A 25,115-nucleotide genomic window follows, 5' to 3' on the forward strand; every position below is an offset into this window, starting at 1 on the left:
GGGGGAGGGGCGCAGATGTCTCCGGCTCCGGAAAGGTCAGAGAGGAGCCTCTGAGCATGGGCAGAGTGACCGCAGTCGACTGATTGAGGAATCCAGTTGCCTTTGGGTCAGGGAGTGGAGGAAACTTGGGGCGGGGGGGTTCCTTTCGGAGTCTGGCTTTATTTACAGGACTTTGGGGTGGGGAGAAAGGATCCCTTCAACGGATTGTCACAAAAAAACACACACTTCCCCCCCACACACATCCACATCCAGTTCAGCCACAACCCCATGCTTTACAGCCGGAAAACAACCACACGTTCCTTCCGCAATGCTGGATTCAGCACTACAGGCAGACCGGCCCTTCCATTAGGCAAATTAGGCATTTGCCTACGGCACCAGCCCTAAAAGGTGAAGGTATTTCCCCTGGGCAAGCACCAGGCATTTCCGACTCGGGGGTGAAGTCACATCACAATGTTTTCACGGCATACTTTTAACGGGGTATAGGCCTTTGCCTTCCCCAGTCATCTATGCTTTTCCCCCAGCAAGCTGGGGACTCATTTCACCAACCACAGAAGGATGGAAGGCTGAGTCAACCTCGAGCCGGCTACTTGAACGAGCTTCCGCCGGGATAGAACTCAGGTCGTGAGCAGAGAGTTCAGGTCACAATAGTGGTGCTTTACCATTATTGGGATGCCTATTATATTTTCAAGCTACTAAAAGGTCATTAACATTTTTAACATATTGTTTAAAGAGAGCCAGGTTGGACATGCTGTTTAGAAAGCCAGTTTGGTGTAGTGGTTAAGTGTGCGGACTCTTATCTGGGAGAAGCGGGTTTAATTCTCCACTCCTCCACCTGCAGCTGCTGGAATGGCCTTGAGTCAGCCACAGCTCTCGCAGGAGTTGTCCTTGAAAGGGTAACTGCTGTGAAAGCCCTCCCAGCCCCACCTACCTCACAGGGTGTCTGTTGTGGGGGAGGAAGATAAAGAAGTCTGTGAGCCACTCTGAGACACTGAGATTCGGAGTGGAGGAAAAAGGAAAGGAAAGGTCCCCCTGTGCAAGCACCGATCGTTTCCGACTCTGGGGTGACGTTGCTTTCACAACAGCACGGCAGACTTTTTACAGGGTGGTTTGCCATTGCCTTCCCCAGTCTTTTACACTCCCCCCCCCCCCAGCAAGCTGGGGACTCATTTCACCGACCTCAGAAGGATGGAAGGCTGAGTCAACCTGGAGCCAGTTCCCTGAACCAGCTTCCGCTGGGATTGAACTCAAGTCGTGAGCAGAGTTCAGACCACAGTGCAGAAAGGGGAAGTACAATGGATGGAAGGCTAAGTCAACCTGGAACCGGCTTCCGCCGGGATCGAACTCCGGTTCTGAGCAGAGAGCTCAGACTGCAGTACTGCAGCTTTCCCACTCTGCACCCCCCACATGATTCACAAAGGCTCTCACATCGGCTTTCTCATTCTTGCGCCACCTTCCCCGCTCTCGGGCAAGCTTTCTCCTTCCCCACCTCTATCTCTCCTCTGTCGCTGTGCGGGTGCTGGGTGGCACCGTGGAACAGGGAGCCGCCATGGAGGAGGCAGCGGGGAGCAGCGGACCTGCCTACGGCACTGAATGCCCTAAGGCTGGCCCTGACTACAGAACCGGAGGAGATTTCCCAAACAGCCCTTACAGTTTGGTGTGGTGGTTCAGTGTGTGGACTGTTATCTGGGAGAACTGGGTTTGATTCCCCACTCCTTCACTTGAGGCTGCTGGAATGGCCTTGGGTCAGCCACAGCTCTCTTAGGACTTCTCCTTGAAAGGGCAACTTCTGGGAGAGCTCTCTCAGCCCCACCCTTCTCACAGGGTGTCTGTTGTGGGGGAAGAAGGGAAAGGAGATTGTAGGCCGCTCTGAGCCTCTGTCCTTGAAAGGGCAGCTTCTGGGAGAGCTCTCTCAGCCCCACCCACCTCACAGGGTGTCTGTTGTGGGGGAGGAAGGGAAAGGAGATTGTAGGCCGCTCTGAGACTCCGTCCTTGAAAGGGCAGCTGCTGGGAGAGCTCTCTCAGCCCCACTCGCCTCACAGGGTGTCTGTTGTGGGGGAGGAAGGGCAAGGAGATTGTAGGCCGCTCTGAGATTTTGAGTGAAGGACAGGATATAAATCCAATTTATTATTATTATTATTATTACTACTACTACTACATTGTAATATATAATGAAATAATCATACAACTGGTCTGATCCAGCAGGGCTCTTCTGATGTTCTTCTCAGGGGAAGGCCTCAGCCTCTCTGCCCTGTTGTTGGCCCTCCAGAGGAACTGGTTGGCCCCTGTGTGAGAAAGGATGCTGGACTAGATGGACCACTGCTCAGATCTAGCAGGGCTCTTCTGATGCTCTTCTCAGGGGAAAGCCTCGGCCTCTCTACACTGCTCGTGGCCCTCCAGAGGAACTGGTTGGCCACTGTGTGAGGCAGGAGTCTGGACTAGATGGACCCTCCCTGGTCTGATCCAGCAGGGCTCTTCTGACGTTCTTCTCAGGGGAAGGCCTCAGCCTCTCTGCCCTGTTGTTGGCCCCTCCAGAGGAACTGGTTGGTCACTGTGTGAGAGGAGGCTGGACTAGATGGACCCTCCCTGGTCTGATCCAGCAGGGCTCTTCTGGTGTTCTCGGGATGGAAAAGGTTCACATGCAGAAGAGATCCTGACTCAGAGCTGAAAGCCAGCCTTTAAGGGTAAAGGTCCCCCTCAAACCCCACCAGCCGTCCACACGCAGACAGACCAGGATGGGAGAGTCAGGGGGTTTCCGATCCCTAATCAGCTCTTCAGCCTGCTGCGTTACCTTGGCGCAGTCGGTCTCTCCCAGCCTCACCTACCTTGCAGGGTGGCTGTGAGGACAAATGGGAGGCGAGGGGGAAACCAGGTAACGGGACTTGAAGGTGGCGGCTGGGGTGCTGCTGCTGTGTGCCCTCCCATACTCCAGGGGGCACCACTCATGGGAAAATGTACAAAGCATGCCTTTTTATATGCAGTCCAAGGTTCCCTTTAAGCCAGGGGTGTCAAACTCATTTATTAAGCGGGCCGGATATGATATAAAAGAGACCTTGTTGGGCCAGGCCATGTCAGGCTGCACCATGTGTGTACCTATTTAAGATTAGGTAGCAGAGATATAAACTTTATAAAGGACACAGACAAACATGACGAAATATTTAAAAAAAACACACACACACCTTAAAACATGCTTAAAACGTTAGCACTCATTGGTCTTAAAGGTGCTTTCTTTGTATCTCTCCCATAGGATCCAGGGAACTGGGCAAAGGAAGCTCTGGCTCTTTCCGTCCTTCCCCAGGAGACCAGGAGGGGGAGGAGCCTCAGCCAACAGAAGGAAGAGAGGCTTGGCTCAGTAGCTCTGCTGTGTGATTGAGAGAGCCTGGCAAAGCAAGCTCTGCCTTCCCCCCTTCCTCCCCAAGGGAGGAGCCTCAGCCAATGGAGAAAAACTAGGTTTTGCTCTGTAGCTCCTGTGCGATTGAGCGAGCCTTGCAAAGCAAGCTGAGAGGCAGAAGGAAGCAAGAGAGAGGGAGAAGGAAACGGATGACAGCCAGTTGCTCAGGGGGCTGATAGGAGCCCTCTGGGGGGCCTGATTTGGCCCCCAGGCCGCATGTTTGACACCCCTGCTCTAAGCTGTGGAGACCTGTGAGCAAAAATTCTACATTGTGAGCTACTGGCATGAAAGTTGTGAGCATAAATGAGTTTGCTCCGGGGTCATCCTTCCTGAGCTAAGACAAAAATGTGTGAGCTGGAGGCTAAAAATCTGTGAGTTAACTCACACTAACTCCGCTTGGAGAGAACACTGATGCAAACGTGGTACACTTAACACATCATTACAAATGGCCTCTAACAATAAACCTGTGTGTGTGTGTGTAAATATTGGATGTTCAACTTGTCCACCTGTCTCTTCTTTTGTGTCTTCCTTGGAACTCTGTAAATTTCCATTTGGGTATAAGTACATTTTCCCCAGTATTAGAACATGAACTCTCAACTTAGAATCATAGAGTTGGAAGAGACCTCCAGGGTCCTCTAGCCCAACCCCCTGCACAATGCAGGAAACTCACAAATCCCTACCCCTAAAAACCTGACCTAAGCGTCTGCTCACTGGAGGTATACTGCCACTGACTATGGATCTTTCTGCCTGGTGCAATTTTCTCCCTCCCATTCTGAAGCATCAGGATAGTATAGTGATCTCAGGGGTGCTTCAAACACAGAGAATCTCCCTCAGATCTCAGACGCAAACTCACAGGTGATCTTTGTTCAACCACTGTCTCTTTCGCCCTCTCCCACCTGCATCATGGGGCAATCCCATCTGCCTAACTTACAGGGTGGTTGTGAAAGCCAAGTGTATGCTTCACCCCGTCAGACCTCAAAATGCATAAGAACAATAGAGAAGCCATGCTGGGTCAGGCCAATGGCCCATCCAGTCTAACACTGTCACGCAGTGGCCAAAAAAATCCAGGTGTCATCAGGAGGTCCTTAAGGGGGGCCAGGACACCAGAAGTCCTCACACTGTTGCCCCCCCCAAGCACTAAGAATACAGAGCATCACTGCCCCAGACAAAAGAACATAAGAGAAGCCATGTTGGATCAGGCCAATGGCTCATCCAGTCCGACACTCTGTGTTGCAGAGTAGCCAAAACCCAGGTGCCATCAGGAGGTCCAGCAGTGGGGCCAGGACACTAGAAGCCGTCCCACTGTGCCCCCCCCCCCAAGCACCAAGAATACAGAGCATCACTGCCCCAGACCTAAGACCATAAGAGAAGCCATGTTGGGTCAGGCCAATGGCCCATCCCGTCCAACACTCTTTGTCACACAGTGGCCAAAAAACACAGGTGCCATCAGGAGGTCCATCAGTGCAGTCAGAACTCCAGAAGCCTTCCCACTGTTGCCCCCCCCCCACCCCCACAAGCACCAAGAATACAGAGCATCACTGCCCCAGACATAAGAACATAAAAGAAGCCACATTGGATCAGGCCAAAGGCCCATCCAGTCCAACACTTTACGTTACACAGGAGCCAAAACTCTGTGCCATCAGGAGGTCCATCAGTGGGGCCAGAACTCCAGAAGCCTTCCCATTATTGTCCCCCCCAATCACCAGCGCCTGACTGCCCCAGACATATAAACATAAAACAAGCCCTGTTGGATCAGGCTAATGGCTCATCCAGTCCAACACTCTACGTCACACAGGAGCCAAAACCCGGTGCCATCAGGAGGCCCACCAGTGGGGCCAGAAGCCCTCCCACTGTTGCCCCTGCCAAGCACCAAGAATACTGAGCATCAGTGCCCAAGACAATGTGTTCCCTCTATACCTTGCGGCTCATAGCTACTGACGCACCTCTGCTCCATCTGTTTATCCAGTTCCCTTTGGAAGCTGCCTCTGCTTGTAGCCATCACCTCTTCTTGAAGCAGTGAATTCCATGTGTTAATGACCCTTTGGGGGAAGAACTTCCTTCCTTTGATCTGTTCTAACAATTAAAACACTGAGCAGGAAGGAGGGAGTTGACTTACGTCGGTAGCCACTGGCAGAACTCATGTCTTCCTGGATTAGAGTGGGACTCTACCCAACTGAGCATTCAGGTGCCTCCAGGGTAGATGCTCTTCAGCTGGGAGAAGCACTTTAAGAAGAAGACCACAGATTTATACCCTGCCTTTCACTCTGAATCAATCTCAGAGTGCCTTACAGTCTCCTTTATCTTTCCCCACAACAGACACCCTGTGAGGTAGGTAGGACTGAGAGAGCTCTCCCGGAAGCTGCCCTTTCAAGGACAGAGTCTCAGAGCGGCCTACAATCTCCTTTCCCTTCCTCCCCCACAACAGACACCCTGTGAGGCAGGTGGGGCCGAGAGAGCTCTCCCAGAAGCTGCCCTTTCAAGGACAGAGTCTCAGAGCGGCCTACAATCTCCTTTCCCTTCCTCCCCCACAACAGACACCCTGTGAGGCAGGTGGGGCCGAGAGAGCTTTCCCAGAAGCTGCCCTTTAAGGACAGTCTCAGAGCGGCCTACAATCTCCTTTCCCTTCCTCCCCCACAAAGACACCCTGTGAGGCAGGTGGGGCCGAGAGAGCTCTCCCAGAAGCTGCCCTTTCAAGGACAGTCTCAGAGCGGCCTACAATCTCCTTTCCCTTCCTCCCCCACAACAGACACCCTGTGAGGCAGGTGGGGCCAAGAGAGCTCTCCCAGAAGCTGCCCTTTTAAGGACAGAGTCTCAGAGCGGCCTACAATCTCCTTTCCCTTCCTCCCCCACAACAGACACCCTGTGAGGCAGGTGGGGCCGAGAGAGCTCTCCCAGAAGCTGCCCTTTCAAGGACAGAGTCTCAGAGCGGCCTACAATCTCCTTTCCCTTCCTCCCCCACAACAGACACCCTGTGAGGCAGGTGGGGCCGAGAGAGCTTTCCCAGAAGCTGCCCTTTAAGGACAGTCTCAGAGCGGCCTACAATCTCCTTTCCCTTCCTCCCCCACAAAGACACCCTGTGAGGCAGGTGGGGCCGAGAGAGCTCTCCCAGAAGCTGCCCTTTCAAGGACAGTCTCAGAGCGGCCTACAATCTCCTTTCCCTTCCTCCCCCACAACAGACACCCTGTGAGGCAGGTGGGGCCGAGAGAGCTCTCCCAGAAGCTGCCCTTTCAAGGACAGAGTCTCAGAGCGGCCTACAATCTCCTTTCCCTTCCTCCCCCACAACAGACACCCTGTGAGGCAGGTGGGGCCGAGAGAGCTCTCCCAGAAGCTGCCCTTTCAAGGACAACCTCTGCCACAGCTCTGGCTGACCCAAGGCCATTCCAGCAGCTGCAAGTGGAGGAGTGGGGAATCAAACCCGGTTCTCCCAGATAAGAGCCTGCACACTTAATCCCTACGCCAAAGTAATAAAAGGCCTGTATCCCTACTTTGGTGTTATCAGTAGTTCCTCTCTGTAAGGTTTTCAAGGCAAGAGAGAAAGAAAGGTGATTTGCCACGGGCTGCCTCTCTGCACAGCGACCCAGAACTTCCATGGAGGTCTCCCAGGCAGGCCTCAGATTCAGCAGGAGCTGACAGGAGCACAGCTCCTGAACCTTTCTGAGGGTTCTCCCTCCTCCTCCCCACATACCTTGTCCATTGAATAGTAGGTGCAGCTGCATAACAATCCCTGGATTAGGAGAGCAGGCAGCCAGCCAGCCACCAGGGGCTTTGCCACGCCTCCAGCGGCCCTCATTAACCCCTGGAGAAGCCCACGCCACCCTTTCTCCACTTCTGATGAGATTTTGGGCTGTGGGTGGCTTGCTGGTCTTTTGACTGTGGGTGGAGCAGCCCAGGAGAGCCTGAGGGGAGTGAGGCCTGCTTGGGCTGGTTGGCTCTTTAACCAGCCCAAGCAGGCTTCACTCGCCTGGGGCTCTCCTTTCTTGCGTCGGGTTGCTTCTGGCTGGTGGGGGGAGGGTGGCATATGCTAATAGGTTTTAATAATGAGCTCCACCCCCTATTTTCCTACAAAAACGACCCCTGCTCCCACCCAAGCAGTCACCCGGGCCAACCCTCTTTAGCTTCTCAAAAACTGACAAGATCAGCCCAGGTCATGATACCAGTATCATTACCGGGGCTTTTTCTGTAGCAGGAGCTCCTATGCATATTAAGCCACACACCCCTGATGTAGCCAATCCTCCCGGAGCTTACAAAAAAAGAGCCTTGTAAGTTCTTGGAGGATTGGTTACATCAGGAAGGTGTGGCCTACGATGCAAAAGAGTTCCTGCTAGGAAAAAAAGGCCCTGGTTAAAACAAGCATTCCTGCTTTTAAGCTGAATTGACTTTAAAACTATACGGACCTTCCAAGATCAGTAGCAGAACACCTGTGAGAACTGGGATCAACCAGTGGGAGGTGGGGGGGGGGTTGTCTGACCCATTTGCTGGAGTCAGTTGCCCAACCATTGCTGGAAACCAGGGCTGGAATTCTAGCAGGAGCTCCTTTGCCTATTAGGCCACACCCCCTGATGTAGCCAATCCTCCTGGAGCTTCCAGTAGGCCCTGTGAGAAGAGCCCTGTAAGGAATTCTAGCCGGAGCTCCTTTGCGTATTAGGCCACACACCCCTGATGTAGCCAATCCTCCTGGAGCTTACAAAAAGAGTCTTGTAAGCTCTTGGAGGATTGGTTTCATCAGGGAGGTGTGGCCTACGATGCAAAAGAGTTCCTGCTAGGAAAAAAAGGCCCTGGTTAAAACAAGCATTTGTGGAAAAGAAAGGTCCTGCTTTTAAGCTGAATTGACTTTAAAACTAAATGGACCTTCCAAGATCAGTAGCAGAACACCTGTGAGAACTGGGATCAACCAGTGGGAGGTGGGGGGGTTTGTCTGACCCATTTGCTGGAGTCAGTTGCCCAACCATTGCTGGAAACCAGGGCTGGAATTCTAGCAGGAGCTCCTTTGCGTATTAGGCCACACACCCCTGATGTAGCCAATCCTCCTGGAGCTTCCAGTAGGCCCTGTACGAAGAGCCCTGTGAGGAATTCTAGCAGGAGCTCCTTTGCGTATTAGGCCACACACCCCTGATGTAGCCAATCCTCCTGGAACTTCCAGTAGGCCCTGTGAGAAGAGCCCTGTAAGGAATTCTAGCAGGACCTCCTTTGCCTATTAGGCCACACCCCCCTGATGTAGCCAATCCTCCTGGAGCTGACAGTAGGCCCTGTGAGAAGAGCCCTGTAAGGAATTCTAGCAGGAGCTCCTTTGCGTATTAGGCCACACACCCCTGATGTAGCCAATCCTCCTGGAGCTTACAGTAGGCCCTGTACAAAGAGCCCTGCAAGATAGGTAAAGCTGCAGTACTGCAGTCTGAGGTCTCTGCTCATGACCTGAGTTCGATTCCGGCGGAAGCTGGGTTCAGGTAGCTGGATCCAGGTTGACTCAGCCTTCCATCCTTCCAAGGTCGGTCAAATGAGTCCCCAGCTTGCTGGGGAGGGAAAGTGTAGAGGACTGGGGAAGGCAATGGCAAACAACCCCAAAAGAAAGTCTGCCATGAAAACGTTGTGAAAGCAACGTCACCCCAGAGTCGGAAACGACTGGTGCTTGCCCAGGGGACGACCTTGACCTTTTAAAGATACATTGGGGGGTGTGGCCTAATATGCAAAGGAGTTCCTGCACCACCACCCAAAAAAAAGCCCTAATCATTATAGGGAGATAAAGTGAGAACAATAAAACGCACATCCCACAAACAGGAAAAAAAGTGAAAGAAAGCTTGCCGTGTGTGTGGGGGGGGCGTTGTTAATCCCCGCAACAGTTTGCAACCTGATTAAACCTCCAAGCCTGAGCCTAGTCTGTGCGCATAAGGAAAAAAAAAACCTCCCCTTCATTTAAAAAAATTGCCATGCACATAGAGCAAGAGAGAGAGAGAGTCCCAGCTTTATTTATGGTGACACAAACCACTTAGCGTGAACTTTCCAGATTGCCAGCCTCAGCAAAAACGTGCACGGATATCCTTCAAAGCGTCACCGGGCTCTGCCGCATGGGAGGGAGAAATCTTAACACAATCACATTAGATTTTTAACTCGCTAATGTTAATGCATGTTCTCTCACGCATGCTCGTGGGCGCTGTGTGTTGCACGCCCTCAGCCCCTCGCATGTTGGACAAGGCTGCCTTCCTTTAATCCGCACCGCACAAAAAAAGGCCAGAATGTTGATTTCCACTGCGCTGACTTTTGTACTTTTATTTGTGAAGTTGCTTTACACTTAATCAGACAAGCGATCCATCAAAGTCCATAGTCTCTACTCAGACTGGCTGCAGTTCTCCAGGGTCCCAGCCTTTCACAGAACCTGTTTTGTGGTCCTTTCAACTGGCCCCACTGGTGGACCTCCTGATGGCACCTGGGTTTTGGCCACTGTGTGACACAGAGTGATGGACTGGATGGGCCACTGGCCTGATCCAACATGGCTTCTCTTATGTTCTTATGTGACACAGAGTGTTGGACTGGGTGGGCCATTGGCCTGATCCAACATGGCTTCTCTTATGTTCTTATGTGACACAGAGTGTTGGACTGGATGGGCCATTGGCCTGATCCAACATGGCTTCTCTTATGTTCTTATGTGACACAGTGTTGGACTGGATGGGCCATTGGCCTGATCCAACATGGCTTCTCTTATGTTCTTATGGGACACAGAGTGTTGGCCTGGATGGGCCACTGGCCTGATACAACATGGCTTCTCTTATGTTCTTATGTGACACAGAGTGTGGGACTGGGTGGGCCATTGGCCTGATCCAACATGGCTTCTCTTATGTTCTTATGTGACACAGTGTTGGACTGGATGGGCCATTGGCCTGATCCAACATGGCTTGTCTTATGTTCTTATGGGACACAGAGTGTTGGCCTGGATGGGCCACTGGCCTGATCCAACATGGCTTCTCTTATGTTCTCTTATGTCTGGGGCAGTGATGCTCTGTATTCTTGGTGCTTGGGAGGGGCAACAGTGGGAGGGCTTCCAGTGTCCTGGATCCACTGATGGACCTCCTGATGGCACCTGTTTTTTTTGGCCACTGTGTAACACAAAGTGTTGAACTGCATGGGCCATTGGCCTGATCCAACATGGCTTCTCTTATGTTCTTATGTCTGGGGCAGTGATCCTCAGTATTCTTGGTGCTTGGGGGGGGGAGCAACAGTGTGAGGGCTTCTTGTGTTCTGGCCCCACTGATGGACCTCCTGATGGCACCTGGGGTTTTCAAGGACAGAGCTTCACAGCGGCCTACAATCTCCTTTCCCTTCCTCCCCCACAACAGACACCCTGTGAGGTTGGTGGGGCTAAGAGGAATCTCCCAGAAGCTGCCCTTTCAAGGACAGAGTCTCAGAGTGGCCTACAATCTCCTTTATCTCCCTCCCCCACAACAGACACCCTGTGAGGTGGGTGGGGCTGGAGAGGGCTCCCACAGCAGCTGCCCTTTCAAGGACAACCTCTGCCAGAGCTATGGCTGACCCAAGGCCATTCCAGCAGCTGCAAGTGGAGGAGCGGGGAATCAAACCTGGTTCTTCCAGATAAGAGTCCGCCCACTTAACCACTTCCCCAAACTAGCTCTCTTGATCTGTCAGGCCAACCAGGTTGCCAGAGCCACATCTCATTCTGCTCATTTCCCTGGCTGGGTCGGTAAGCAACGGCCTGGTCTCCTGGGGCCTCCTTTGTAAGCATCTGCAGGTTCTGCGTTGGCAGCTCCCGAGGGCAGGAGCAGAGATCATGGGGCGTGATCCCAGCTGAGCCCTTGGAACGCAGAGCAACAAAAGAGCTGCGAATTCGATGTCGGGTGGAGGGGCCAGAAGCAACAGGTGAGGAATGCCTTAGCAACCCAGCCTCCGCCGGGGCCAAGTGTCACCTTCATTTAATGCAGGTGATGAAGAAGACGGCAGATTTATACCCTGCCCTTCTCTCTGAATCAGAGACTCAGAGTGGCTTACAATCTTCTATAACATTTCCCCCCACAACGGACACCCTGTGAGGTAGGTGGGGCTGAGAGCTCTCCCGGAAGCTGCCCTTTCAAGGACAGAGTCTCAGAGCGGCCTACAATCTCCTTTCCCTTCCTCCCCCATGAAACCCTGTGTGGTGGGTGGGGCTGAGAGAGTTCACCCAGAAGCCACCCTTTCCAGGACAACTCCTGCGAGAGCTTTGGCTGACCCAAGGCCATTCCAGCAGCTGCAAGTGGAGGAGTGAGAAATGAAACCCGGTTCTCCTAGATAAGAGTCTGCACACTTAACTACACCAAAATAAAGTGCACAATTGTATCATCCCAAAAGCATCACCACCAGCACAACCACCCTGGTCCATGAAAAAACTGTCTTCCCTGGTGCCAAAAAGGTTGGGGACCACTGCTCTACACTTCCCCCCACCCCTCCCGAACATAAGAGAAGCCATGTTGGATCAGGCCAGTGGCCCATCCAGTCCAACACTCTGTGTCACATAAGAACATAAGAGAAGCCATGTTGGATCAGGCCAGTGGCCCCTCCAGTCCAACACTCTGTGTCACATAAGAACATAAGAGAAGCCATCTTGGACCAGGCCAATGGCCCCTCCAGTCCAACACTCTGTGTCACATAAGAACATAAGAGAAGCCATGTTGGATCAAGCCAGTGGCCCCTCCAGTCCAAAACTCTGTGTCACATAAGAACATAAGAGAAGCCCTGTTGGATCAAGCCAGTGGCCCCTCCAGTCCAACACTCTTTGTCACATAAGAACATAAGAGAAACCCTGTTGGATCAGGCCAATGGCCCATCCAGTCCAACTCTCTGTGTCACATAAGAACATAAGAGAAGCCATGTTGGATCAAGCCAGTGGCCCCTCCAGTCCAAAACTCTGTGTCACATAAGAACATAAGAAAAGCCATGTTAGATCAGGTCACTGGCCCATCCAGTCCAACATTCTGTGTCACATAAGAGAAGCCCTGTTGGATCAGGCCAATGGCCCATCCAGTCCAATACTCTGTGTCACATAAGAACATAAGAGAAGCCATGTTGGATCAGGCCAATGGCCCATCCAGTCCAGCACTCTGTGTCACATAAGAACATAAGAGAAGCCCTGTTGGATCAGGCCAATGGCCCATCCAGTCCAACACTCTGTGTCACATAAGAACATAAGAGAAGCCATGTTGGATCAGGCCAATGGCCCATCCAGTCCAGCACTCTGTGTCACATAAGAACATAAGAGAAGCCCTGTTGGATCAGGCCAATGGCCCATCCAGTCCAACACTCTGTGTCACATAAGAACATAAGAGAAGCCATGTTAGATCAGGCCAATGGCCCATCCAGTCCAACACTCTGTGTCACATAAGAACAGAAGAGAAGCCACGTTGGATCAGGCCAATGGCCCATCCAGTCCAACACTCCGTGTCGCATAAGAACATAAGAGAAGCCATGTTGGATCAGGCCAATGGCCCATCCAGTCCAACACTGTCATACAGTGGCCAAAAAAAATTATATATATATAAATATATACACACTGTGGCTAATAGCCACTGATGGACCTCTGCTCCATATTTTTATCTAAACCCCTCTTGAAGGTGGCTATGCTTGTGGCCACCACCACCTCCTGTGGCAGGGAATTCCACATGTTAATCACCCTTTGGGTGAAGAAGGACTTCCTTTTATCCGTTTTAACCTGGCTGCTCAGCAATTTCATCGAATGCCCACGAGTTCTCGTATTGTGAGAAAGGGAGAAAAGTACTTCTTTCTCTACTTTCTCCATCCCATGCATTATCTTGTAAACCTCTATCATGTCACCCCAGAGTCGACGTTTCTCCAAGCTAAAGAGTCCCAAGCGTTTCAACCTTTCTTCACAGGGAAAGTGTTCCAGCCCTTTAATCATTCTAGTTGCCCTTTTCTGGACTTTCTCCAATGCTATAATATCCTTTTTGAGGTGCGGCGACCAGAACTGCACACAGTACTCCAAATGAGACCGCACCATCTATTTATACAGGGGCATTATGATACTGGCTGATTTGTTTTCAGTTCCCTTCCTAATAATTCCCAGCATGGCGTTGGCCTTTTTTATTGCAAACGCACACTGTCTTGACATTTTCAGTGAGTTATCTACCACAACAACCCCAAGATCTCTCTCTTGGTCAGTCTCTGCCAGTTCACACCCCATCAACTTGTATTTGTAGCTGCGATTCTTGGCCCCAATGTCCATTACTTTGCACTTGGCCGCATTGAACCGCATCTGCCGCGTTGACGCCCACTCACCCGGCCTCAACAGATCCCTTTGGAGTTCCTCACAATCCTCTCTGGTTCTCACCACCCTGAACAATTTAGTGTCATCCGCAAACTTGGCCACTTCACTGCCCACTCCCAACTCTAAATCATTTATGAACAAGTTAAAGAGCATGGGACCCAGTACCGAGCCCTGCGGCACCCCACTGCTTACCGTCCTCCACTGCGAAGACTGCCTCAGAAAGCTGGACAGGGCCAGTGCGTGGGAGCAGGCAAAGTAGGCACTCACCTAGGGTGTCACCTGGCCTCGGGGCGCCGCTGGGTGCCCCCTCCCTGACCCATGACTCTGGCTCCTGACCGCTGTCGCCTTGTTCTCTCCCACCCCCAAGCTGCCCTCCACAAAGCCAAGCCACCCCCCTGTCCCCAATGTGTGACTTGGTCTCCCACCTCATTCTGTCCCCCCCACCCTCCTTCCTGGCGTGGCTGGCAAACACCTATTTTCACAATTTTTTTTAATAACATCGCTTTTTTTTGAAAAGTTAAAATTAAAAATCAGTCAATTAAAAATGTGAAAAGTTTCCAGTTTGGTACTCTTCATTTCCCCTATATCTCTAAAATAATGGGAGAGGGGGTGCTAGTGGGTGACTTGCCTAGGACACCAGAAAGCCTAGCACCGGCCCTGAAGCTGGGTCCTCGTTTTACCGACCTCGGAAGGATGGAAGGCTGAGTCAACCTTGAGCCGGCGACCTGAACCCAGCTTCCATCAGGATTGAACTCAGGTCGTGAGCTTGGACTGCAGGACTGCAGCTTTACCACTCTGTGTCACGGGGCTCCTCAACAGTGGAGGCTCCAAATCAAATAGTTTGAGTCTTTTCCACGCTCCACTGAGGAGCAGGGGGTCTGCAGACACCCATTAAATCTTTCAAAAAGACCAGAAGCTCCTCCCTGGTTTGTGGGAGCAACGTCTCCCTTGCTTTGGAGCTGTCCTTGGTCCTGAAGGTCTCCCTTCCTGAGCCTCCGTTCTGCTCCCTACCCAATTCACCATCTGCTTCTCAGTCTACAAATCTGCCTTCGGGTGTTGCTTTTTGGCAGCTCTAGAAAGAAAGATCACTTTTGACGAAATGCCAGCTCTAGGTATCTCTTTAGTGCAAACCAAGATGCCTACGTGCATGGCGAGACAAAAATAAAAGCAGCATCCTCTCTAAGTGGAGAGTTTTGGGAGTCCCTCCCCGACTTCCACAAGACCTTGTCACCAGCAGCACCAACCTTGGCATGTCTGGCACTCTCTGCTGAGCCCTGGAACTATTTTTAAACCTGGCGGTGGGGTAGGATTTGGGTCCTTAGCAGCTGGCCCGACACAAGCTGATTTGATTCTTAAGTCGAAAAGCTTGGCTGGATGAAAGAGAAAACATGATTGCCTCCTCCAACCTGGCCAGTTAGCGGGCGGAAAGGTCTGGTGAGGCCCAGGGCAAAGGATGGGGGGATTTTCTCAAAGCTAACAAATCTGAACAATACAAAGAACAAATGACACGTTCATAATGACCATCAATCATCACTGTCTGTGTCTGTCTGTCTGTCTATCTATCTGTCTGTCTATCATCACTGTCTGTCTGTCTGTTTGTCTGTCTGTCTGTCTCTCTCTATCATCACTGTCTGTCTGTCTGTCTCTCTCTCTCTCTAACATCTATCTATCTATCTATCTATCTATCTATCTATCTATCTATCTATCTATCTATCTATCTATCTATCTATCTATCTATCTACCTACCTACCTACCTTCTAACACAGGCGTGTGAAAGATATCTATCTATCTATCTATCTATCTATCTATCTATCTATCTATCTATCTATCTATCTATCTATCTGTCTGTCTGTCTGTCTGTCTGTCTGTCTGTCTGTCTGTCTTTCTGTCTATCATCACTGTCTGTCCGTCTGTCTGTGTCTGTCTGTCTGTCTCTCTCCATCCATCCATCTATTTTGCAGTCTAGACTAGGGGATCCAATTCTATGAGCTCCCAAAGAAGGTGTCCCTATCCTTCTTTACTTCCAATGAAGGGAAGGCATTTAAAAAGTGTGCTGTCTCTTTAAGTGTGATGGCCAGAACTCCCTTGGGAGTTCAGTTATGCTTGTCGCAACCTTGCTCCTGGCTCCACCCCCAAAATCTCCTGACTCCACCCCCAAAGTCCCCAGATATTTCTTGAGTCGGACTTGGCCACCCTACCATGCTCTGATAGACTATTTCTGTCTGAACCAGCCTTGGGGGGGGGCAGGCAGGGAGAAACCACCCACCACATCCAAGCCATCTCCCTGAGTTCGACAACTGAAACACGGAGCTCTCCCCAAAGAAAAATCGTTCTCATTCTTCCCACCCACTCCCAGCCAGGAAAACAAAGAAGGAAGGAAGTGGGATCTGTCACAACCAGCCTGGGCCGATTCCCCACACGGAATTTGGGAAGCTGATTTGCTGACTCGGCCTGGCTTCTGCTGAGTCATCGAGCCCCTCCCCCCAGGGAAGGGAGGGCTGCCTTTGGAAAGCAGACACGCCTGTTGGGGTGATGGATAGGGACTCGGGGCCAAGGAGGAGTCGGGGCAAGGCAGGGCTGGAGTAACAATTAGGCCAAGTAGGCACTGGCCTACGGGCCTCCACACCTTTAAGGGGCCTGGGGCTGGCTCCCCCCCGCCGAGTTTCCCCCCTGCTTGCAGCCCTCCCAGCCTGCACGTGCAGCCAACAACTGAGCCACTCTTTGCCCGACTGGCCTGGTGCAGATGTTGCTGGTGTTGTTGCCAAGTCTGCCTCTCTCTGTCTCTCTCCCCACAGCTTTGTCAAAGGGGCTTTTGAGAAGGTGGCTGCAGGCTGCAGCGGGGGCTGTGGGTGGTGGTAGCGGGCACCCCGACTCTGATATAATTTGCGAGGGGCCTCCAAGATTTCCATTGCCTAGGGGGGCCTCCACAGGGTTTAATCCAGAACTGATAGATGGATGGATAGACAGACAGACAGATGGATAGATAGACAGATGGGCAGATAGATGGATGGCTAGATAGATAGATAGACAGACAGATGGGTAGATAGACGGATGGATGGACGATAGATGGATGGATAGATAGACGGATGGGTAGATAGATGGTTGGATGGACGGACGGACAGACAGACGGATAGATAGACGGATGGGTAGATAGATAGATAGATAGATAGATAGATAGATAGATAGATAGATAGATAGATAGATAGATAGATAGATAGATAGATAGATAGATAGATAGATAGATAGACAGACAGACAGACAGACAGACAGACAGACAGACAGACAGACAGACGGATAGATAGATGGGTAGATAGATGGATGGATGGACAGACGGACGGACAGACAGATAGATAGACAGATGGGTGGATGGATGGATGGGTAGATGGGTAGATAGACGGATGTGTAGATAGATGGATGGACAGATAGATGGATGGATAGATAGATAGAAAGACAGACAGACAGACGGATAGATAGATGGATGGACAGACAGATGGATAGATAGATAGACGGACGGATGGATGGATGGATGAATGGATGGATGGATGGGTAGATGGATGGATGGGTAGACAGAGGGATGGGTAGATGGATGGATGGATAGACAGACAGACAGATAGACAGACAGTCAGACAGACATATGGATGGATGGATGGATGGATGGATGGATGGATGGATGGATGGATGGATGGATGGATGGATGGATGGATGGATGGATGGATAGACGGATGGGTAGACGGATGGGTAGATGGATGGACGGACAGATGGATAGATAGATAGATGGATGGGTAGATAGACATACGGGTAGATAGACGGATGGATGGACGAATAGATGGATGGATGGATAGATAGACAGACGGATAGATAGATGGATGGATGGGTAGATAGACATATGGGTAGATACATGGATGGATGGATAGATAGATAGACGGACGGCTAGAGAGATGAATGGACGGATAGATGGACAGATAGATGGACAGACACACAGTCAGACAGACAGATAAGCTGATAGATTGATAGATGATTGATAGATAGATGATAGATGACAGGCAGGCGGGCGGGCGGGCGGACGGATGGATGGGTAGATAGATGGATGGATGGGTAGACAGAGGGATGGGTAGATGGATGGATGGGTAGACAGACAGACAGATACACAGTCAGACAGACATACGGATGGATAGACGGATGGGTAGATGGATAGACGGACAGACGGATGGATAGATAGATGGATGGGTAGATAGACATACGGGTAGATAGACAGATGGATGGACGAATAGATGGATGGATGGATGGACGGACGGACGGACAGACAGACAGACGGACGGACGGATGGATGGATGGGTAGACAGACATATAGGTAGATACATGGATGGATGGATAGATAGATAGATAGATGGACGGACGGCTAGAGAGATGGATGGACGGATAGATGGACAGATAGATGGACGGACACACAGACAGACAGACAGATAGATAGCTGATAGATTGATAGATGATTGATAGATAGATGATAGTTGGCAGGCAGACAGAAGATAGATAGATAGATAGATAGATAGATAGATAGATAGATAGATAGATAGATAGATAGATAGATAGATAGATAGATGATAGATAGATAGATAGATAGATAGATAGATAGATAGATAGATAGATAGATAGATAGATAGATAGATAGATAGATAGATAGATTGATTTACATTTAACCCTATACTCAGGGGTATCAAACTCATTTATTATGAGGGCTGTATCTGACACAAATGAGACCTTGTTGGGCCAAGCCATGTCGGGTGGGTCCAGGCCATGCGCGTGCCTATTTATGATTATGTAGCAGAGTGGCGCAGAGTGGTAAAGCTGCAGTACCGCAGTCTGAGCCCTCTGCTCACCAGTGGAAGCTGGTTCAGGTAGCCGGCTCAAGGTTGACTCAGCCTTCCCTCTTTCCGAGGTCGGTCAAAGGAGTCCCAGCTTGCTGGGACGGGGGGGGGGGGGGGAAGCGTAGATGACTGGGGAAGGCAATGGCAAACCATTCCATTAAAAGTGTGCCATGAAAATGTTGTGATGTGACATCACCCCAGAGTTGGAAACGACTGGTGCTTGCACAGGGGACTACCTTGACCTTTTTAGCAGAGATATAAGCATAATAAAGAACACAAAGATTTTTTAAAACCCTTAAAACATCCTTAAAATATTAGCACTCAGTCTTAAAAGTGCTTTCTTTGTATTTCTCCCATGGGGCCCAGGGAACTGGGCAAAGGAAGCTCTGGCTCTTTCCTTCCTTCCCCAAGGGGCCAGGAGGCAGGGAAGCCTCAGCCAATTGAAGGAAGAGAGGCTTGGCTCAGAAGTTCTGCTGTGCCTGGGAAAGCAAGCTCTTCCTCCCCCCCATTCCTCCCCAATGGGGGGCCTCAGCCAATGGAGAAAATAGAGGTTTTGCTCTGTAGCTCCTGTGCGATTGAGCAAGCCTGGCAAAGCCAGCTGAGATGCAGAAGGAAGCAAGAGAGAGGGAGAAAGAAGCAGATGACAGCCAGGTGCTCGGGGGGCTGATAGGAGCCCTCCGGGGGCCTGATTTGGCCCCCGGGCCATATGTTTGACACCCCTGCAGTGTGCTTTTGGACTGGGGGGGGAAATGGTTTTTAACCAGCTGTGGAAAAGTCTGAAGAAAGGGTGTTGGCCTGGCCTCCGGAAGGCAGGAATTCCATCTGGTTAAGGCGGCAGTTGAGAAACCTCTGCCAGCTCAGCTTCACTTGGGTTGGAGGCATCTTTCACCGACTGTAATAATTGGCTAGGGCGATAATAGGAGTCAAGAGCTGCAAGGGATCCGAGGATCCGCAGTCTGACTCCAGACCCCTTCCAAAGCCACACCAAAGCACAGCTACTCAGAAGGGCCCCCTCTTTCTCAGGGGCAGAGTCCCCATTCCAGATTAAACCCTGTGGAGGCCCCAAGGCAGTCAGAATCTCGGGGGGGGGGGCTCGCAAATGATCTCAGAGTCGGAGCGCACAGCCCGCTGCCCTTGGCCCCCACTGCAGTGCCTACAGGCATATACATTTTGCTTTCATTGAAAAGGCCTGGGCCCCCCGAACGTATGGGGGCCCTTAGGCTGGTGCCTACTTGGCCTATTTGTTCATCCGGCCCTACTATCCAACCATCCATCACCCATCCATCCATCTATCATCTATCTATCATCCATCTTTCTGTCTGTCTGTCTGTCTGTCTGTCTGTCTGTCTGTCTGTCTATCTATCTATCTATCTATCTATCTATCTATCTATCATCTATCTATCTATCTATCTATCTATCTATCTATCTATCTGTCCATCCATCCATCCATCTACCCATCCCTCTGTCTACCCATCCATCCATCCATCCATCCATCCATCACCCATCCATCCATCTATCATCTATCTATCATCCATCTTTCTGTCTGTCTGTCTGTCTGTCTGTCTGTCTGTCTATCTATCTATCTATCTATCTATCTATCTATCATCTATCTATCTATCTATCTATCTATCTATCTATCTATCTATCTATCTATCTATCCATCCATCCATCTGTCCATCCATTTACCCATCCATCCATCTATCTATCCATCCGTCGATTTACCTGTCTGTCTGTCTATCTATCCGTCTGTCTGTCTGTCCATCTGTCCATCCATCCATCTATCTACCCATCCACCTACCCATCCGTCTGTCTGTCTGTCTGCCTGTCTATCTATCTATCTGCCTTGGAAGCACAGAAATTTTACATAGTATCTCCAATCCTCCATGTTTCCAAGTTAAGGGGAAAATGCTATTCAAACAAATTACAAAGATGTTCTGACTCCCATGGTAACAAGAGAAAGAAATTTTTCCTTACAATAATAGACACACATCTTACATGACATATTCACGTAGGGACATTTACCGTATTTTTTGCACCATAAGGCGCTCCGGACGATAGGACGCACCTTCCTCCTGGGGGGCGATTCGCTGCCTCCGCCTCCGATCCCAGCACTTGCTTTAAGCATCAGAGCTGAAGCCAGGCAGACAAGCACGGAGGAAGCACCCGCCCCCTCCGCAAACCCAGCGCTTCGCTGGATTTCCTCAAATATTGCATGCAGGTTGTCAGGTTGTCTCTCCACCCTCCGATCCCAGCGCTTGCTTTAAGCATCAGAGGTGAAGCCAGACAGACAGGCAGGGAGGAAGCACGCTGCCCTCTCCGCAGCCGGCGCTCGCGAAGCGCTGGGTTTGCGGTGGGGGCAGCGTGGAGCGATCCCAGCGCTTGCTGGAAGAAGCTGGAGCCAGGCAGGCAGGCGCGGGGGAAGCGCTGGGATTGGAGGCGGAGGCAACGGATCGCCCCCCCCCGGAGGAAGGCACGTACCTTCGCTCCATAAGACGCACACACTTTTCCCCCCTCTTTTTTTGGGGGGGGGGGAGTGCGTCTTATGGTCCAAAAATACGGTAACTTATTGTGAACAGATCTGCTTGGAAAAAAGGCTAACTTGCTGCAGCTCCAAGCCGAGGTAAGAGAGAGAAGAAGAGAGGTCCTGTATAGGATGAAAGCAGAAGGCGAGCAAGGGCCAAAGAGGCTGAAAGTTAACCAAGTGTCCCCCAGTGAGAGAATTCTCTTAATCTTTCCCTCCCAGCTTCTCTCGCATGCCGAGTTACCATATCCAACACTATGATCTTTTGTTGGATTTCCCCAGAAAGATCTGAGACGAGGGAATAAAGAAAAATAGACTTTGGGGTCCGTTCTGCACAAAATCAAAGCAAGGATATCTGACCCCAGAGGGTTCGTGTATGAAATTTTCACCAACGGTTCTGAGCATGACAGAGAACCATCTGGACCAAGAATCAACTTCACTGGCCCATGAGGTCATCAAACTGTTTTAGGGCAGTATAGCTGGTTAAAAATGACATGAAAATTCAACTCTTGTCAATGAGGAAAGGAAAGGTCTGTTGTGCAAGCCAAAGTCATTTCCAACTCTGGGGTGACGTTGCTTTCACAATGTTTTCACGGCAGACTTTTTACGAGGTGGTTTGCCATTGCCTTCCCCAGTCCTCTACGCTTTCCCCCCAGCAAGCTGGGGACTCATTTCACTGACCTCAGAAAGATGGAAGGCTGTCAACCTCGAGTCGGCTACCTGAAAATCCAGCTTCCGCCGGGGATCGAGCTCAGGTCGTGAGCAGAGCTTAGGACTGCAGTACTGCAGCTTTAAGACTCCAAACCACAGGGCTCTTAATTAATTGTCAATGAAAGCAAAATGTATATGTGAAAATAAGAATAAGATGGGAATAACTTTGGTAAAGTTCATAGTATGGCAGGAAATGTGAATACTTGATTAATAGTAAACATATTGCACTAAGATACAAATCAATTTCATCAAATGCCCACGAGTTCTTGTATTGTGAGAAAGGGAGAAAAGTACTTCTTTCTCTACTTTCTCCATCCCGTGCATTATCTTGTAAACCTCTATCACGTCACCCCGCAGTCGACGTTTCTCCAAGCTAAAGAGCCCTAAGCATTTCAACCTTTCTTCATAGGGAAAGTGTTCCAGCCCTTTAATCATTCTAGTTGCCCTTTTCTGGAATGATTAAAGGGCTGGAGCACTTTCCCTATGAAGAAAGGTTGAAACACTTAGGGCTCTTTAGCTTGGAGAAACGTCGACTGCGGGGTGACGTGATAGAGGTTTACAAGATAATGCATGGGATGGAGAAAGTAGAGAAAGAAGTACTTTTCTCCCTTTTTCACAATACAAGAACTCGTGGGCATTCGATGAAATTGCTGAGCAGACAGGTTAAAACGGATAAAAGGAAGTACTTCTTCACCCAAAGGGTGATTAACATGTGGAATTCACTGCCACAGGAGGTGGTGGCGGCCACAAGCATAGCCACCTTCAAGAGGGGGTTAGATAAAAATATGGAGCAGAGGTGCATCAGTGGCTATTAGCCACAGTGTGTGTGTATATATATATATACACATATATATATGTGTATATATATATATATTTGGCCACTGTGTGACACAGAATGTTGGACTGGATGGGCCATTGGCCTGATCTAACATGGCTTCTCTTATGTTCTTAATTTAGATTTAGAGTACTGATTTTGGACTAATCAATTCTTACCATCACTCTCCAGTTGGACGTTATGTTTTGTCTTATGGTTGCATTGTTATATCTCTTTGCTCGTATAGTGTCCTTGTTTTGCATTGTTTTTGGTTGTTTGTTTGGCATTTTTGCATCGTTAATAATTGTCAACAAAACTATAAAAATGCATTTAGAAAAAAAAGGAATTCATTTCTGAATTCCCCCCCTCCCTGACAATAAAAAAGAGAGCCAGGTTTGGAGTCTGACCTTAAGCCATTCTGATCTCGGTTTACCCCATGACCCCAGGTCACCCTGCCATCCACTCATTCCCGTCTTCAGATAAACTCGTGGGATAACGAGATTAATGAGATAATCGGGCAGTCGCAGACTCTCTTGCAGGAACCAGTTCAATCGCCTTGATGGATGGGGGCTGAATATTCCTCATCAGCACTGCAAAGGCCTTCAGTTATCCACTGAGTGCATTTCAGAAATTTCAGCGGCACAAGCTGTGAAAATGATGTTCAGGATGTCGCATATTTGTGTCTTTCGGGGAGTTGTTACTTCTGTACATCGGGTTTTACTCATTTTCGTCGCTGCATTCTGGATTTGCATCACTGTGGGTGAATCAGTTCTGAAGACAGTCCAGCAGTTCAGCTACCTGGGGTGCATCATCTCCTCAGATGCCAAGATCGACAAGGAGATTGACAACAGGCTGGCAAAGGCAAACCGTGCATTTGGCCGACTGCACAAAAGAGTGTGGAGCAACAAGCATCTGAAAAAAGGCACAAAGATCAATGTTTACAAAGCGGTTGTGATGACAACCCTCATCTACGGCTCCGAATCGTGGGTTTTATACCGTCATCACCTGCGACTCCTCGAGCGCTTTCATCAGCGCTGCCTTCGCACCATCCTCAACATCCACTGGAGTGACTTTGTGACCAACACTGAAGTCCTCAAGAGGGCGGAGGTTACAAGCATCGAAGCACTGCTGTTGAAGACGCAGCTGCGCTGGGCAGGGCATATTTCTAGGATGGAAAACCACCGCCTTCCCAAGATTGCCCTGTATGGCGAACTCTCCACCGGCCATCGAAATAGAGGGGCACCAAAGAAGAGGTACAAGGACTCCTTGAAGAAATCCCTTGGCACCTGTCGCATCAACCATCACCAGTGGTCTGACCTAGCCTCAGATCGCAAAGCATGGAGGCACATCATCCACCAGGCTGTCTCTTCCTTTGAGAACGCACGCATAGCTGGTCTTGAGGACAAAAGGAGATTGAGGAAGAATCGCACTGCTACAACACCAACTCTAAATCAGACTTTTCCCTGCAGCCACTGTGGCCGGACCTGCCTGTCCCGCATTGGTCTTGTCAGCCACCAGCGAGCCTGCAGCAGACGTGGACTATTGCACCCTTCTTAAATCTCCGTTCACGAAGTCAAGCCGAGAGAGATTCTGGATTTGTTCATTGCTTTGACAACATCTTTTACGCAATTGGTACAAAAAGGGTTGCCTAATTTCACCACAGGGACCCTACATATGGTTGGGGTATTCACCCCAAGCAGGGAGAGCTCACATCTGAAAAGAAGATTTTTAACTCAAAAGCACATGGCTGTGAAATTCGGTTAACATCTTTATCTGGTATAGTGGCATAACCTGTTTTCATGCCCGCTCCTCAGGAATTATAATTTCATTTACAGACCAGATCTGCTTGTTGTTCTTCAGTCGCACAGTCAAGTCCGATTCTTTGCGACCCCATGGAGAAAGTCACGCCAGGCCCTCCTGTCTTCCACCATCCTCCGAAGTCTGCTCAAATTCATGTTAGTCACATCAGTAACGCTGTCCAGCCATCTCCTCTTTTGCCGTCCGCTTCTTCTTTGGCCTTGTCTTTCCCAGCATCAGGGTCTTCTCCAGGGAGTGCTCCCTTCTCATTGGGTGGCCAAAGGATTTGAGCTTCAGGTTCAGCATCTGACCTTCCAGGGAACAGTCTGGGTTGATTTCCCTTATGACTGACTGACTGGATCTTCTTGCAGTCCAAGGGACTCTCAAGATTCTTCTCCAGCACCACAGCTCAAAAGAGCTGTGACTGTCAGACGTTGGAGCTCAAAGTAAACGGACCATCTTTTGTTGCAAAAGTAGTAGCGTTTATTTGGTATCTCAAAGTTCTGAATAGGCAGTCATTGGAACTGATAGCAAACATTGAAACATACATGGGTTTTAAGGCCTTACATCAAAGCATTTATAAACAACCCTACATTCTCACCCGCTAATGTTGCAAGTAACACTTTCCCTACTTCTTATCGCTTGCGGCTCCCTTTCTCACGGAGGAGCCCTGCTGGCTCTCCTTGAGACTCGCTATCTTCAAAGAGCTATTGCTTTGTTAGTGTTATGCAGAGGAATTCCCAGCATGGGTTAGTAAC

The sequence above is a fragment of the Heteronotia binoei genome, chromosome 2 (genome assembly GCF_032191835.1).
Source record: "Heteronotia binoei isolate CCM8104 ecotype False Entrance Well chromosome 2, APGP_CSIRO_Hbin_v1, whole genome shotgun sequence".
Taxonomy (NCBI): Eukaryota; Metazoa; Chordata; class Lepidosauria; order Squamata; family Gekkonidae; genus Heteronotia; species Heteronotia binoei.